This window comes from Triticum dicoccoides, chromosome 2B, assembly GCF_002162155.2.
Source record: "Triticum dicoccoides isolate Atlit2015 ecotype Zavitan chromosome 2B, WEW_v2.0, whole genome shotgun sequence".
NCBI classification, from domain to species: Eukaryota; Viridiplantae; Streptophyta; class Magnoliopsida; order Poales; family Poaceae; genus Triticum; species Triticum dicoccoides.
The window spans coordinates 145,246,781-145,257,958 of record NC_041383.1 but is presented as its reverse complement, the minus strand read 5'-3'; the positions used below and the strand labels follow the sequence as shown (position 1 = coordinate 145,257,958).

The 11,178-nt window shown below is 46.0% G+C and overlaps 1 long non-coding RNA gene across 1 annotated transcript; it reads left to right on the top strand.

The window, feature by feature from the left end:
• The first annotated feature begins 10,326 nt into the window (after positions 1-10,326).
• LOC119362664 lies at positions 10,327-11,178 on the top strand. The gene is made up of 3 exons (XR_005173577.1): positions 10,327-10,455; positions 10,554-10,728; positions 10,830-11,178. It is a non-coding gene; the product is annotated as an uncharacterized LOC119362664 (long non-coding RNA).

Below are 11,178 nucleotides of genomic sequence, written 5' to 3'. Positions count from 1 at the left end.
TTCTCCAAGGTCCTTCATTGAAAAACTTTTATTCAAGTAGGCCTTGATGCTGTCCAAGAGTTCTATATCATTTCCCATCAAAAGTATGTCATCTACATATAATATGAGAAATGCTACAGAGCTCCCACTCACTTTCTTATAAACGCAGGCTTCTCCATAAGTCTGTGTAAACCCAAACGCTTTGATCATCTCATCAAAGCGAATGTTCCAACTCCGAGATGCTTGCACCAGCCCATAAATCGAGCGTTGGAGCTTGCATACTTTGTCAGCATTCTTAGGATCGACAAAACCTTCCGGCTGCATCATATACAATTCTTCCTTAAGGAAACCATTAAGGAATGCCGTTTTGACGTCCATTTGCCATATTTCGTAATCATAGAATGCGGCAATTGCTAACATGATTCGGACGGACTTCAGCTTCGCTACCGGTGAGAAAGTCTCATCATAGTCAACCCCTTGAACTTGTCGATAACCCTTAGCGACAAGCCGAGCTTTATAGATGGTCACATTACCATCCGCGTCTGTCTTCCTCTTAAAGATCCATTTATTTTCTATGGCTCGCCGCTCAACGGGCAAGTCAGTCAAAGTCCATACTTTGTTTTCATACATGGATCCTATCTCGGATTTCATGGCTTCCAGCCATTTGTCGGAATCCGGGCCCGCCATCGCTTCTTCATAGTTCGAAGGTTCACCGTTGTCTAACAGCATGATTTCCAAGACAGGGTTGCCGTACCACTCTGGTGCAGAACGTGTCCTTGTGGACCTTCGAATTTCAGTAGGGGCTTGATCAGAAGTATCTCGATCATTGTCATTAATTTCCTCTCCAGTCGCTGTAGGCACCTCAGGAACATTTTCTTGAGTTGGGCCATTTTCCGGCTCAAGAGGTAATACTTCATCAAGCTCTACTTTCCTCCCACTTACTTCTTTCGAGAGAAACTCTTTCTCCAGAAAGGACCCATTCTTGGCAACAAAGATCTTGCCTTCGGATCTGAGGTAGAAGGTGTACCCAATAGTTTCTTTTGGGTATCCTATGAAGACGCATTTTTCCGACTTGGGTTCGAGCTTTTCAGGTTGAAGTTTCTTGACATAAGCATCGCATCCCCAAACTTTTAGAAACGACAGCTTAGGTTTCTTCCCAAACCATAATTCATACGGTGTCGTCTCAACGGATTTCGACGGAGCCCTATTTAAAGTGAATGCGGCAGTCTCTAAAGCATAGCCCCAAAAAGAAAGCGGTAAATCGGTAAGAGACATCATAGATCGCACCATATCTAACAGAGTGCGATTACGACGTTCGGACACACCATTACGCTGAGGTGTTCCAGGCGGCGTGAGTTGTGAAACTATTCCACATTTTCTTAAGTGTGCCCCAAACTCGTGACTCAAGTATTCTCCTCCACGATCTGATCGTAGAAACTTGATTTTCCTGTCATGTTGATTTTCAACCTCACTCTAAAATTCCTTGAACTTTTCAAAGGTTTCAGACTTGTGTTTCATTAAGTATATATACCCATACCTACTTAAATCATCAGTGAGGGTGAGAACATAACGATAGCCACCGCGAGCCTCAACACTCATTGGACCGCACACATCGGTATGTATGATTTCCAATAAGTCGGTTGCTCGCTCCATTGTTCCTGAGAACGGAGTCTTGGTCATTTTACCCATAAGGCATGGTTCGCACGTGTCAAATGATTCATAATCAAGAGACTCTAAAAGTCCATCAGCATGGAGCTTCTTCATGCGTTTGACACCTATGTGACCAAGGCGGCAGTGCCACAAGTATGTGGGACTATCATTATCAACCTTACTTCTTTTGGTACTCACATTATGAACATGTGTAGCATCACGTTCGAGATTCATAAAGAATAAACCATTTACCATAGGAGCATGACCATAAAACATATCTCTCATAAAAATGGAACAACCATTATTCTCAGATTTAAAAGAGTAGCCATCTCGAATTAAACGAGATCCCGATACAATGTTCATGCTCAAAGCTGGCACTAAATAACAATTATTAAGGTTTAAAACTAATCCCGAAGGGAGATGCAGAGGTAGCATGCCTACGGCGATCACATTGACCTTGGAACCATTCCCGACGCGCATCGTCACCTCGTCCTTTGCCAGTTTCCGCTTATTCCGCAGCCCCTGCTTTGAGTTACAAATGTGAGCAACTGCACCGGTATCAAATACCCAGGAGCTACTACGGGCACTAGTAAGGTACACATCAATTACATGTATATCACATATACCTTTTGTTTTGCCGGCCTTCTTATCCGCCAAGTACTTAGGGCAGTTCCGCTTCCAGTGACCGCTTCCCTTGCAATAAAAGCACTCAGTCTCGGGCTTGGGTCCATTCTTTGGCTTCTTCCCGGCAGCTTGCTTGCCGGGCGCGGCAACCTCCTTGCCGTCCTTCTTGAAGTTCTTTTTACCCTTGCCTTTCTTGAACTTAGTGGTTTTATTGACCATCAACACTTGATGTTCCTTCCTGACTTCTACCTCTGCTGATTTCAGCATAGCAAATACTTCAGGAATGGTCTTTTCCATCCCCTGCATATTGAAGTTCATCACAAAGCTCTTGTAGCTTGGTGGAAGCGACTGGAGGATTCTGTCAATGACCGCATCATCCGGGAGATTAACTCCCAGCTGAGTCAAGCGGTTATGCAACCCAGACATATTGAGTATGTGCTCACTGACAGAACTGTTTTCCTCCATCTTACAGCTGAAGAATTTGTCGGAGACTTCATATCTCTCGACCCGGGCATGAGCTTGGAAAACCATTTTCAGCTCTTCGAACATCTCATATGCTCCATGTCTCTCAAAACGCTTTTGGAGCCCCGGCTCTAGGCTGTAAAGCATGCCGCACTGAACGAGGGAGTAGTCATCGGAACGTGCCTCCCAAGCGTTCATAACATCTTGTTCTGCAGGGAGAACGGGCGCGTCACCAAGCGGTGCTTGTAGGACATAATCTTTCTTGGCAGCTATGAGGATGATCCTCAGGTTCCGGACCCAGTCCGTATAGTTGCTGCCATCGTCTTTCAGCTTAGTTTTCTCTAGGAACGTGTTGAAGTTGAGGACTACGTTGGCCATTTGATCTACAAGACATATTGTAAAATATTTAGACTAAGTTCGTGATAATTAAGTTCAACTAATCAAATTATTAGTGAACTCCCACTTAGATTAGACATCCCTCTAGTCATCTAAGTATTACATGATCCGAGTTAAACTAGACCGTGTCCGATCATCACGTGAGACGGACTAGTCAACATCGGTGAACATCTTCATGTTGATCGTATCTTCTATACGACTCATGCTCGACCTTTCGGTCTTTTGTGTTCCGAGGCCATGTCTGTACATGCTAGGCTCGTCAAGTCAACCTAAGTGTTTGCATGTGTAAATCTGTCTTACACCCGTTGTATGTGAACGTCTGAATAAAACACCCCATCATCACGTGGTGTTTTGAAACAGCGAACTGTCGCAACGGTGCACAGTTAGGGGGAACACTTCTTGAAATTATTGTGAGGGATCATCTTATTTACTACCGTCGTTCTAAGTAAACAAGATGCAAAACATGATAAACATCACATGCAATCAAATAATAAACGTGACATGATATGGCCAATATCACATAGCTCCTTTGATCTCCATCTTGGGGCTCCATGATCATCTTGTCACCGGCTTGACACCATGATCTCCATCATCATGATCTCCATCATCGTGTCTCCATGAAGTTGCTCGCCAACTATTACTTCTACTACTATGGCTAACGCGTTTAGCGATAAAGTAAAGTAATTTACATGGCGTTTCTTGATGACACGCAGGTCATATAAAAGAATAAAGACAACTCCTATGGCTCCTGCCGGTTGTCATACTCATCGACATGCAAGTCGTGAATCCTATTACAATAGCATGAACATCTCATACATCACATATAGATCATTCATCATTCATCACAACTTTGGCCATATCATATCACATACCACTTGCTGCAAAAACAAGTTAGACGTCCTCTAATTGTTGTTGCAAGTTTTACGTGGCTGAATTAGGGTTCTAGCAAGAACGTTTTCTTACCTACGTTAAAGCCACAACGTGATTTGTCAACTTCTATTTACCCTTCATAAGGACCCTGTTCATCGATTCCGCTCCAACTAAAGTGGGAGAGACAGACACCCGCCAGCCACCTTATGCAACTAGTGCATGTTAGTCGGTGGAACCGGTCTCGTAAGGTTGGTCCGGGCCGCTTCATCCCACAATACCGCTGAAGCAAGAAAGGACTAGTAACGGCAAGAAAGTTGACAAATCTACGCCCACAACAAATTGTGTTCTACTCGCGCAAGAAGAACTACGCATAGACCTAGCTCATGATGCCACTGTTGGGGAACGTTGTTGAAAACAAAAAATTTCCTACTCGTTTCACCAAGATCATCTAGGAGTTCATCTAGCAACGAGTGATTAGATGCATCTACATACCTTTGTAGATCGCGCACGGAAGCGTTCAAAAGAACGGTGATGATGTAGTCGTACTCGACGTGATCCAAATCACCGATGACCAGCGCCGAACGGACGGCACCTCCGCGTTCAACACACGTACGGGACGGGAGACGTCTCCTCCTTCTTGATCCAGCAAGGGGGGAGGAGAGGTTGATGAAGATCCAGCAGCACGACGGCGTGGTGGTGGATGCAGGGCGTCACAGCAGCAGGGCTTCACCGACACTACGAGGGAGAGACGTAACGGGGGGAGATGGAGGCGCCAGGGGCTGGTGTGAAATCCCTCCTCTCCCCCCCACTATATATAGGGGTGCCAGGGGGGCACCGGCCCTAGTAGATGAGATCTACTAGGGGGGGCGGCGGCCAAGGGGAGGTTTCCCTCCCCCCCAAGGCACCTAGGGGTGCCTTCCACCACATGGACTCTTCCATGGTGGAAACCCTAGGCGCATGGGCCTATAGGGGCTGGTGCCCTTGGCCCATCTAGGCCAAGGTGCACCCCCTACAGCCCATGTGGCCCCCCGGGACAGGTGGCCCCACCCGGTGGACCCCCGGGACCCTTCCGGTGGTCCCGATACAATACCGATAACCCCGAAACTTGTCCCGATGCCCGAAATAACACTTCCTATATATAATTCTTTACCTCTGGACCATTCTGGAACTCCTCGTGACGTCCGGGATCTCATCCGGGACTCCGAACAACATTCGGGTCTCTGCATATACATATCTTCATAACCCTAGCGTCACCAAACCTTAAGTGTGTAGACCCTACGGGTTCGGGAGACAAGCAGACATGACCGAGACGACTCTCCGGTCAATAACCAACAGCGGGATCTGGATACCCATGTTGGCTCCCACATGCTCCACGATGATCTCATCGGATGAACCACGATGTCGAGGATTTAATCAATCCCGTACGCAATTCCCTTTGTCTATCGATATGTTACTTGCCCGAGATTCGATCGTCGGTATCCCAATACCTCGTTCAATCTCGTTACCGGCAAGTCACTTTACTCGTACCGTAATGCATGATCCCGTGACCAGACACTTGGTCACTCTGAGCTCATTATGATGATGCATTACCGAGTGGGCCCAGTGATACCTCTCCGTCATACGGAGTGACAAATCCCAGTCTTGATCCATGTCACCCAACAGACACTTTCGGAGATACCCGTAGTCTACCTTTATAGTCACCCAGTTACGTTGTGACGTTTGGCATACCCAAAGCACTCCTACGGTATCCGGGAGTTACACGATCTCATGGTCTAAGGAAAAGATACTTCGACATTGGAAAACTCTAGCAAACGAACTATATGATCTTGTACTATGTTTAGGATTGGGTCTTGTCCATCACATCATTCTCCCAATGATGTGATCTCGTTATCAATGACATCCAGTGTCCATAGTCAGGAAACCATGACTATCTGTTGATCAACGAGCTAGTCAACTAGAGGCTCACTAGGGACATGTTGGTGTCTGTTATTCACACATGTATTACGATTTCCGGATAACACAATTATAGCATGAATAAAGACAATTATCATGAACAAGGAAATATAATAATAATGCTTTTATTATTGCCTCTAGGGCATATTTCCAACATAGCCGCCTCAGGCGACGGACGGCTTGACAGATGTTCTCCTTCCGCCGGCGAACTTGGCATTGGCCGGCTCGACGACTCGACATCCCAGACTCCCAGCTATCTTGCTCTGGCAGCTTACTGGTAGCAGACCAAAATGCTTGGATGCCTGTTCTGGAAGTTGTTCCAAATTTGTGCAGCTCCCTAGGTGGACTCATAGAAGGTTGAACAATGTTTTGTTAATCAGATACAGCATCCCTACACTTAAAAAATGCATAAACAAAATCTACCTCATTAGATGCATCCTTATATGATTCTTGGCAGTTAGCTGAACACAGAGATAATAAGAAACATAAGAAACTGGCTTTTTAAACTTGCATTATTGCAGTATGCAAGAAATTGATGATATTGTCCCCAAGTGGTCTAATAATGCACCAAGTGATTATGTAGAGAATTATAGATTCGCCAAATTCTTAAATCAGTATTTTAATCAAACAATTTGATATTGTTGATTGTTCGTAAGTCTATTTTAGTTAGAGAATGTTCTCAATCGGATTACCATCCCTCTTTCTTTCAATTAGGTTCAGCAAATTCCTGTTATTACCTTGACAGTGCCCACTGCTGGACAGATTTAATATTTTTGGCAAGAAATCTCTGTTATAAATGGTCTAAATTTATCTATATGTATTATGTATATCCCCAACAATAGAAAAAACATTCTGGTCCTCTTCCTCGCTAGCAAATTTTCGTCAGAGATAGGGATATGTGAATGACCTTTCTCTGATTTCTGAGTTTCAGAGGTAGAGCGTGGAACAATTAGAAAGTCAACAAAGGGCTAGATGAATCTGATTGAAAAACTAAAACAAACAGAATATCTTGTTGTGCATAAATAATCAATTATATGTCCAACTAGTACTGTCCAGTTAAAGGTCGAAGATAGAATCATAGATCTTACAACTGTACTTCCGAAAAGAACCATTCAGTGTCAGACTTTTATTATTGCTAAATGTTAGGATCTCATATCATACAATCATAATCCTCCTAGATTAGGATTATACCAAATTAGTGAACGAATAAAATAACTACAATTTGGAGCTTCAAGTAAAGCAAACGGTTAACTAAATTCTCTAGTCAACAGCTATGTTGATACCTGAAGAATCACCCTCCCCCTGCTGTTAGTTCAGCACCTTGGTCCCTCGCTCTTGGCGCAGCATCCAATCCCAAATCTCCAACCTGGTAGCCAATTCTGGTCAACAAATAGTAGCATGGAATACTTTTACAACTAACTTAGAATCAGAAAAGAAGACATGCTTACCATGTTGACGTACATGACACTGGAACCACTCATGTAATCATTTTCTAGATGTGTCTCTTTTGGTTCAAAACTGTGAATTTCAGAGATGCGCTTCTCTGAAAGCATAAAGATGCCATATCAGACTCGACACTTGGCTCAAGAAATCATACAGTTCGGTGCAAGTATTTACACTGCTTTCATGTCCACTAATTTTTTTGATAGTCATAATGTGCAGTTCTCTGTTTCAAATTGTTTTCCCTGTGATGCGGCAAAGAAATTCTCCTACAGTTGCAAAAATCATTATTCATAGTTTAATAGTAATAATGTTCAGGCAGGCACAAATTTAGGAAAAATACCACATGAATCTGAATTGAACCGTACATGATTCACAATTGCATCTAAGTACAAAACCAACAGTGGTCCTCCATCTAAGCAATCCACGAGTACACTTGATCTCAAGATTACTAACTAAAACCAAGTCTCGCAACAGTAAGAGAAGAAGACCATGACCACCAATATCAAGTGCTGAAGAATCGTATTAGGTGTTTTACAATTACAGATAGTCGAAGAGCAGTGAAGTGGAAGCAAAGAGGCAACCAAAGCTTGCTATTCAGCTCATCTCTAGCAACAGCGGCAGCAAGGTGGCGTCAGTGACGGTCAGGTCAAGTTTTGACGAACTTCAGGCTCTACCGCGCTGTGGCGTAGCTTCGAGGGGATACATACCTCTCGTGTAGCCACCACATGACTCGACGGGCGTTCTTGTTCCTTTGGCGAACTCGGCGCTTGTTCCTCCGGCGAACTCGGGGCTTCTTCCTCTAGCGGCGACATTGGATGTTTGTTCAAAAATTGCAATTTCGACGGGATGATGGAGATTATGGTCGAAGGGCAAAACCTAATGGAGATTCCGGCCGAGGACCCTTGCTTCTTATATCAGCCAATCAAATCCGGGTCGGGCACTACATCAATTTGTGTTGGAGAAGGACATGGCCGGCCTCCAATTTTCCATCCAAATAACGATAGGAGCAGCGGAGGTTGAGAAGGATACCACGGAGGAGGCCAGAAAGGACTGGCGGCCGGCGCCGGCGTACCATCCTCCATGAACGCCCACAACGTCCGCCTTCTCCGCCGCCTCGGCTGTAGCCGTGCAGCAAGCCCACGGCGTCCGCCTTCTCCTCCGCCTCGTTTGTAGCCGCACCCATGGCGTCCGCCTTCTCCTCCGCCGTGGCTAGCCGTCCGACGAAGGCGCCGCCCCTCACCTGCTTGTGCTCCGCCGTCGCTGCCGTCACTGGAAAGGGAGGAAGGCGCCGCCCCTCACGTGCTCGTGCTCCGCCGTCGCTGGAAAGGGAGGAGTTTTGGATAAGATGAATCAGGGACCGCGGACTGAATATCGAACAAACGTAGGGTCTTTTTTGTAAAACAGAAGCGTTTTCCCAGATTCACTAAAGAAAGGACTGCGGGTTCTATTATCTAAAACCAGGGACTTTTTTGCAAAATTGTCGCGATGACGGACGACAGAAACCCAACTTTCTTTATTACTACTAGTTAGCGTGCACGTGCAATGCACGTATTTCTTACGGAAAAAATAATATTTTCATCCTAAATATTCAAAATAAATAAATAATAAGAGTCTAGTGATGTACTACTAATAATGAATGAATTATTTTCTCTGCCACATGATATAATGATTTAATTTGTTGTGTTGGAGGAAATTTCCTATACGGAGATGAGTCACTAACCCTAGCAAAAAAAGAGACACTAACACATGCAAATTTTCAATGAAAAAGTATATATTAAAACTTTCCAGGGGTGTTATTGCATTCTATAGCTTTAGTATTCTTCCACGGAAGGTCGAGTTGGGTGCGGCATTCGACGGGAGAGAACCACGCAAGCGCAGGCTGATCGACAGCGATGGGACCTTGGGGATACGGTGTTGAAGTTTTTTTTAACTTGGGGGGAGACAGTTTTGGAGGAGGAGGTACGGTGATGAGAGGAGTGCGGCACGTGTTTCTTGTCTAATGTGTCTTTTTAATTACGTGATATAAAGTGAAATGATTTGCTTCCTAATGAACGTGTAATTAAGGTGCAATCTCTACTCCTAATGGAGCAGTTGGTAGGATTGCGTCCACGGTTTATTTTCGTCTGGTTATATTTCGTCTGGTTTATTTTCGTCCGGTTTATTTTCGTCTCATATCCCACCACCATATCTCCTCACATTGATTTTTTTACCCTCACAATAAAAACTTTCCTAACTTTTCCAAAGTTTCCTAACTAGACACGTTATAAACGGGCATGTACCAATAGCACGTTATCAATTAATAAAATTTTGTTTTATGACAATCAATTCCAAATCCTAATTTTCCTAATGCATCGATCTTTGCCTTTTTTAAGTAGTTATTTTGATAGGGAGGGTTTAGCCACGAAAATCATCCCTCCATCGTCGGCTGCATCCCTCACCCACGTCGCTGTTGCAGGATCTTCATCCGTCATCCTGAGCAATTGGGGCGGCGATGCGGGCGAGCTTCACGATAGTGGGGAGGACCAGGCCGCGGTGAAGGCAGGTCATGCGCTCCTCACGCTCCACGAACGGAACCTGCGCACGGAGGCGGTAGCGCGGGGTGGCAGCCGGCAATGAGGCGGCCGCGCTACGTGACGAGCTACGGGTCCCCCTTTGTGATGTTTTGGCATCGCTCCTTCATCGCACATCCTCAGGTTCCTCTTGCCCTTCCCTTCCTCTGTCCTCCTCTCCCATCTCTATGCTTTCACGTGCATCCAGTTTTGATTCCTCGTGTGATATATACCAAACATAGGTACGTCAATTCACTTCCTTCCCTTCCCTTCGTCCCTCGGTCCCACGCTCGTGGCGCTGAAGTGGTGGCAACAGGCGATGGCGGTGGTGTCGCTGATGGAGGCGAGGACAGCATGTGGCAGCTCCCGAAGCATGAACACGACCGCACCTCGGGCTCCACGAACGGAACCTGCGCACGGAGGCGGTAGCGCGGGGTGGCAGCCGGCAATGAGGCGGCCGCGCTACGTGACGAGCTACGGGTCCCCCTTTGTGATGTTTTGGCATCGCTCCTTCATCGCACATCCTCAGGTTCCTCTTGCCCTTCCCTTCCTCTGTCCTCCTCTCCCATCTCTATGCTTTCACGTGCATCCAGTTTTGATTCCTCGTGTGATATATACCAAACATAGGTACGTCAATTCACTTCCTTCCCTTCCCTTCGTCCCTCGGTCCCACGCTCGTGGCGCTGAAGTGGTGGCAACAGGCGATGGCGGTGGTGTCGCTGATGGCGGCGAGGACAGCATGTGGCAGCTCCCGAAGCATGAACACGACCGCACCTCGGGCCTGCCGTCTGCCAAGATATGGGTGAGTTCTCGTGCTGCCAACCATAAACCCTCATGTCCTACAAATTCCTCAAACCCTACCGTCTTGATCCCGTCCACGCTCTGATCCAAAGGACGATGCAGCTCTGGCCGATTGACAATGGAGGTTTGGGATCCTTCCTCTCAGCACCCACTCCTGGAAGAATCAGCGGTGCGCCACGCCGATTGAACCCCGTCGAGATCACTCGCCAAGATTGCTATTCTGAAGTTTATTGTAAAGAAAGTGAAGAGTGAGACAGGATCCGTTTATTTTCAACCGGTTTATTTCCATCAAATTACCCCCACCCCCACGCCCACCCACCGAAACGCGCCCAGCGAACCGGGGAGAGATCCATTGATTTGGCTAAGGTAGGAAAGAATCTATTATTTGTTTGCTAAAGCAAATTGCATTAATGGGAGAGATCCGTTGATTTGGCTAAGGTAGGAAAGAATC